The following is a 7,566-nucleotide window of genomic DNA, read 5'->3' on the forward strand; positions in this document are numbered from 1 at the left end:
TTACTGCTAATGATGAACACTGCATACGTGTTCGAAATATCCAGTTAAAAATTTTCATATCTGTTCACGGTTGATTAAAAGGTTTCATCACTATTTCGAACTGTTATACTTCCGAAAATACAAGCGAATACAGGTTTTTTAAAATTAGTCAAATAGGAAAAGCAAAATTTCTGTCTGATTATGTGTCATTATTTTGTGTTTCTCGTTATGATGCAATGTTCTGATTTGTTACAATAGAGTTGGAGCGGCTAAGATAATCTAGAAGAGGTAGTAGATGACAAATACATATGCAAAACATCTGAATAATAAAATTCTTTTAAAAAGAAAGTTCGTTTATTTTAGACACAGAACCAGTAATGAAAGTAACAGAACTAGTAACGAAAATCAAAACATCACATTGTTAAAACTAGTTGAAGAAAAAATATATTTTATAAGAAAAAGCTTTGATACATATGAAGTTTATTTAAAATACCTGTTATTAATGAAAACTGATGAGAATAGACCTTCCCAAAAAGTGAAAGACCTTCTTTATACGTTTGTTTAGCTAGTAACTCTTATCAGAGAAAACGCACTAGCGTCGACTCTGTAAAAAACGAGATGCCTTCCATGTTTTTGTTTTTGCCGGCCACAACGTTTTCGAAGGGTGTTCGTATAAACCTGGACAGAAGTTCATTCAAGGAGACCCATTTTTAAGGTAAAAAAATCATTGGATGAAGCCAGTCATGCTTCCTTTACCATGCTCTTATATTCGTTCCTAACTACAATGGTACTGGATTTAAGTTACAGATAGCTATTTTTCTCAAAACAGAAATTCCAATGAACCTAGGAAAAGTAATTTTGTCACCAGGAATGGCAAAACCCAAGGAACGGCCGGATCAAGAGAAGCTACCAATCTAAATTACCCATTATTGGCAGATAAGCTTTATGGTAGAAAAAATTCAGTCATTTTTAAATCCCGGCTGTTGGTTGGCTTGAAACTGTGAGAGATTAAATTAAAAAAAACAAGTTTTTTTTAACTGCAAGTAAGGAGCGACATTAAAACTTAAATCGAACAGAAATTGTTCCGTATGTGAAAGAGGTTGTCCCCTCCTCAACGCCTCATTCTTTACGCTAAAGTTTTTTTATTGTTTAAAAAAAGTAGAGTTGTGACACAGACTCGAACTTTAGCGTAAAGAGCGAGGCATTGAGGAGGGGACAACCTCTTTCATGTACAGACAAATTTCTGTTCCTTTTGAGTTTTAATGTCGCTCCTTACTTACAGGTAAAAACTTTTTTTTTTAATTTAATTTCTGACGTTTTTGAATTAATGCATGTTTAGATTTTGGCTCTCCGCAAATGTATGATTAAAACGAAATTTGTATATTTACTTTTTTTGGCTACATGGCTTTCTCATAGTATAGCGGGGGAGGAGGCCTAGTTGCCCTCCAATTTTTTGGTTACTTAAAAAGGCAACTAGAACTTTTAATTTTTTACGAGCGTTTTTATTAGTAACAGATATACATAACTTACGAATTAGCTTACGTAACAAACTTTTGTATTCACCTGTTTTAATTGCGTATATGAGGGGATTCACCCCCACCCCCCTTCAGTACCTCGCTCTCCACACTAGAGCTAAAATTTTGCCCCAATTACTTAAGAATGATCCCTGAATTACAAGGGCCGTAAATTAATAGTTGAAATTACTAAAAATACTTTAGCGTAAAGAGCGAGGGTATTACGAGGAGGTAAACCCCTCATATACGTAATAATTTCTGTTCGTTTTAAGTTTTAATGCTGCTCTTTACTTTCAGCTGAAAAAGCTTTTTCATACTTTTCATTGTTTTTATTTTTAAATAATGCTAGAAAATCCTGCACTCCCTTCATAGAAGTTTTCTTCCCCCATGACAAACTCCTGCATGAAAAGTTCCCCCAGCATATCCCCCTCTCCTCAACCCCTCCCCCGACAAAAAAATCTGCCTGAAAACGTCTGCACCATTGCTCCCAATAACCATTAATATGTGTAAGCACTGGTCAAAGTTTATAACTTGTAGCCCCTCCCACGGAGACTGTGGGGGAGTAAGTCGTCCTCAAAGATATAGTTATAAGGTTTTGACTATGCTGAATAAAATTTCTATCTCAGAATTTTCATCCGGTGACTTTGGGAAAATAATTAGCGTGAGAGGAGGCCTAGGTGCCCTCCAGTTTTTTGGTCACTTAAAATGGGCACTAGAACTTGTCATTTCCGTTAGAATGAGCCCTCTTGCGACATTCTAGGACCACTGGATCGATACGATCACCCCTGGAAAAAAAACAACAAACAAACAAATAAACACGCATCCGTGATCGGTCTTGTGGCCAAAAATACAAAATTCCATATTTTTGTGGATAGGAGCTTGAAACTTCTACAGTAGGGTTCTTTGATACGCTGAATGCGATTGAGTGATTTACGTTAAGATTATATGACTTTTAAGGGGTGTTTCCCCTATTTTCTACAATAAGACAAATTTTCTCAGGCTCGTAACTTTTGATGGGTAAGACTAAACTCGATAAAACTTGTAGGCTATATTTAAAATCAGCATTAAAATGCAATTCGTTTGATGTAGCTATTGGTATCGAAATAGTTTCAAAAAAAAACAAGTTTTGTCAAATAAAATGAAAGGGAGACAATAAAACTTAAAACGAACAGAAATTATTCCGAATATCAGGGGGGCTGCCCTTTCCTCAAACCCTCCCCCCTCTTTACGCTAAAGTTTACTTTTTGTCCCAATTGTTTAACAACAATTACTTTAACACATGAGCTGTTGAATTGGAATGGGAATTATTTTATAAAGTACTGTGAAATTGTAGCGGAAAAAGCAGGGATTGAGGAGAAGGCAGCGCCCTAGTATACGGAATGATTTGATTCGTTTTAAGTTTTAATGTTGCTCTAACTTTCGTTTGAGAGAACTTGTTAGTTTTTTATGTTTCATTTAAATTCGTCTTTCACAGCATATTTAGGGTACCTAAAGACGAGGAGGGCTAATACCCCTAAACCTAACTCTCTAAATCAAGATATAACTTTTTCACAGCAATGCTTCAACAGAAAGAGCTCAATTAGCGTATTCTTTTTCGAAATTAAGTATGCCCACTCGGATCTCACACTGCCCAATCCATCCTGTGTTTACATACACACACACACACACACACACACACACACACACACACACACACACACACACACACACACACACACACACACACACACACACACACACACACACACACACACACACACACACACACACACACACACACACACACACACACACACACACACACACACACACACACACACACACACACACACACACACACACACACACACACACACACACACACACACACACACACACACACACACACACACACACACACACACACACACACACACACACACACACACACACACACACACACACACACACACACACACACACACACACACACACACACACACACACACACACACACACACACACACACACACACACACACACACACACACACACACACACACACACACACACACACACACACACACACACACACACACACACACACACACCACACACACACACACACACACACACACACACACACACACACACACACACACACACACACACACACACCACACACACACACACACACACACACACACACACACACACACACACACACACACACACACACACACACACACACACACACACACACACACACACACACACACACACACACACACACACACACACACACACACACACACACACACACACACACACACACACACACACACACACACACACACACACACACACACACACACACACACACACACACACACACACACACACACACACACACACACACACACACACACACACACACACACACACACACACACACACACACACACACACACACACACACACACACACACACACACACACACACACACACACACACACACACACACACACACACACACACACACACACACACACACACACACACACACACACACACACACACACACACACACACACACACACACACACACACACACACACACACACACACACACACACACACACACACACACACACACACACACACACACACACACACACACACACACACACACACACACACACACACACACACACACACACACACACACACACACACACACACACACACACACACACACACCACACACACACACACACACACACACACACAACACACACACACACACACACACACACACACACACACACACACACACACACACACACACACACACACACACACACACACACACACACACACACACACACACACACACACACACACACACACACACACACACACACACACACACACACACACACACACACACACACACACACACACACACACACACACACACACACACACACACACACACACACACACACACACACACACACACACACACACACACACACACACACACACACACACACACACACACACACACACACACACACACACACACACACACACACACACACACACACACACACACACACACACACACACACACACACACACACACACACACACACACACACACACACACACACACACACACACACACACACACACACACACACACACACACACACACACCACACACACACACACACACACACACACACACACACACACACACACACACACACACACACACACACACACACACACACACACACACACACACACACACACACACACACACACACACACACACACACACACACACACACACACACACACACACACACACACACACACACACACACACACACACACACACACACACACACACACACACACACACACACACCACACACACACACACACACACACACACACACACACACACACACACACACACACACACACACACACACACACACACACACACACACACACACACACACACACACACACACACACACACACACACACACACACACACACACACACACACACACACACACACACACACACACACACACACACACACACACACACACACACACACACACACACACACACACACACACACACACACACACACACACACACACACACACACACACACACACACACACACCACACACACACACACACACACACACACACACACACACACACACACACACACACACACACACACACACACACACACACACACACACACACACACACACACACACACACACACACACACACACACACACACACACACACACACACACACACACACACACACACACACACACACACACACACACACACACACACACACACACACACACACACACACACACACACACACACACACACACACACACACACACACACACACACACACACACACACACACACACACACACACACACACACACACACACACACACACACACACACACACACACACACACACACACACACACACACACACACACACACACACACACACACACACACACACACACACACACACACACACACACACACACACACACACACACACACACACACACACACACACACACACACACACACACACACACACACACACACACACACACACACACACACACACACACACACACACACACACACACACACACACACACACACACACACACACACACACACACACACACACACACACACACACACACACACACACACACACACACACACACACACACACACACACACACACACACACACACACACACACACACACACACACACACACACACACACACACACACACACACACACACACACACACACACACACACACACACACACACACACACACACACACACACACACACACACACACACACACACACACACACACACACACACACACACACACACACACACACACACACACACACACACACACACACACACACACACACACACACACACACACACACACACACACACACACACACACACACACACACACACACACACACACACACACACACACACACACACACACACACACACACACACACACACACACACACACACACACACACACACACACACACACACACACACACACACACACACACACACACACACACACACACACACACACACACACACACACACACACACACACACACACACACACACACACACACACACACACACACACACACACACACACACACACACACACACACACACACACCACACACACACACACACACACACACACACACACACACACACACACACACACACACACACACACACACACACACACACACACACACACACACACACACACACACACACACACACACACACACACACACACACACACACACACACACACACACACACACACACACACACACACACACACACACACACACACACACACACACACACACACACACACACACACACACACACACACACACACACACACACACACACACACACACACACACACACACACACACACACACACACACACACACACACACACACACACACACACACACACACACACACACACACACACACACACACACACACACACACACACACACACACACACACACACACACACACACACACACACACACACACACACACACACACACACACACACACACACACACACACACACACACACACACACACACACACACACACACACACACACACACACACACACACACACACACACACACACACACACACACACACACACACACACACACACACACACACACACACACACACACACACACACACACACACACACACACACACACACACACACACACACACACACACACACACACACACACACACACACACACACACACACACACACACACACACACACACACACACACACACACACACACACACACACACACACACACACACACACACACACACACACACACACACACACACACACACACACACACACACACACACACACACACACACACACACACACACACACACACACACACACACACACACACACACACACACACACACACACACACACACACACACACACACACACACACACACACACACACACACACACACACACACACACACACACACACACACACACACACACACACACACACACACACACACACACACACACACACACACACACACACACACACACACACACACACACACACACACACACACACACACACACACACACACACACACACACACACACACACACACACACACACACACACACACACACACACACACACACACACACACCACACACACACACACACACACACACACACACACACACACACACACACACACACACACACACACACACACACACACACACACACACACACACACACACACACACACACACACACACACACACACACACACACACACACACACACACACACACACACACACACACACACACACACACACACACAC

The 7,566-nt window shown here is 44.1% G+C and overlaps 1 protein-coding gene across 2 annotated transcripts in view; it reads right to left on the bottom strand.

Moving 5' to 3' along the window:
* The window catches only part of LOC136026962 (retinol dehydrogenase 11-like), a 120,451-nt gene that overhangs the window by 393 nt on the left and 112,492 nt on the right, over positions 1 to 7,566 (bottom strand). The window lies entirely within an intron of this gene.

Source organism: Artemia franciscana, chromosome 5, assembly GCF_032884065.1.
Source record: "Artemia franciscana chromosome 5, ASM3288406v1, whole genome shotgun sequence".
In the NCBI taxonomy this organism is placed as follows: Eukaryota; Metazoa; Arthropoda; class Branchiopoda; order Anostraca; family Artemiidae; genus Artemia; species Artemia franciscana.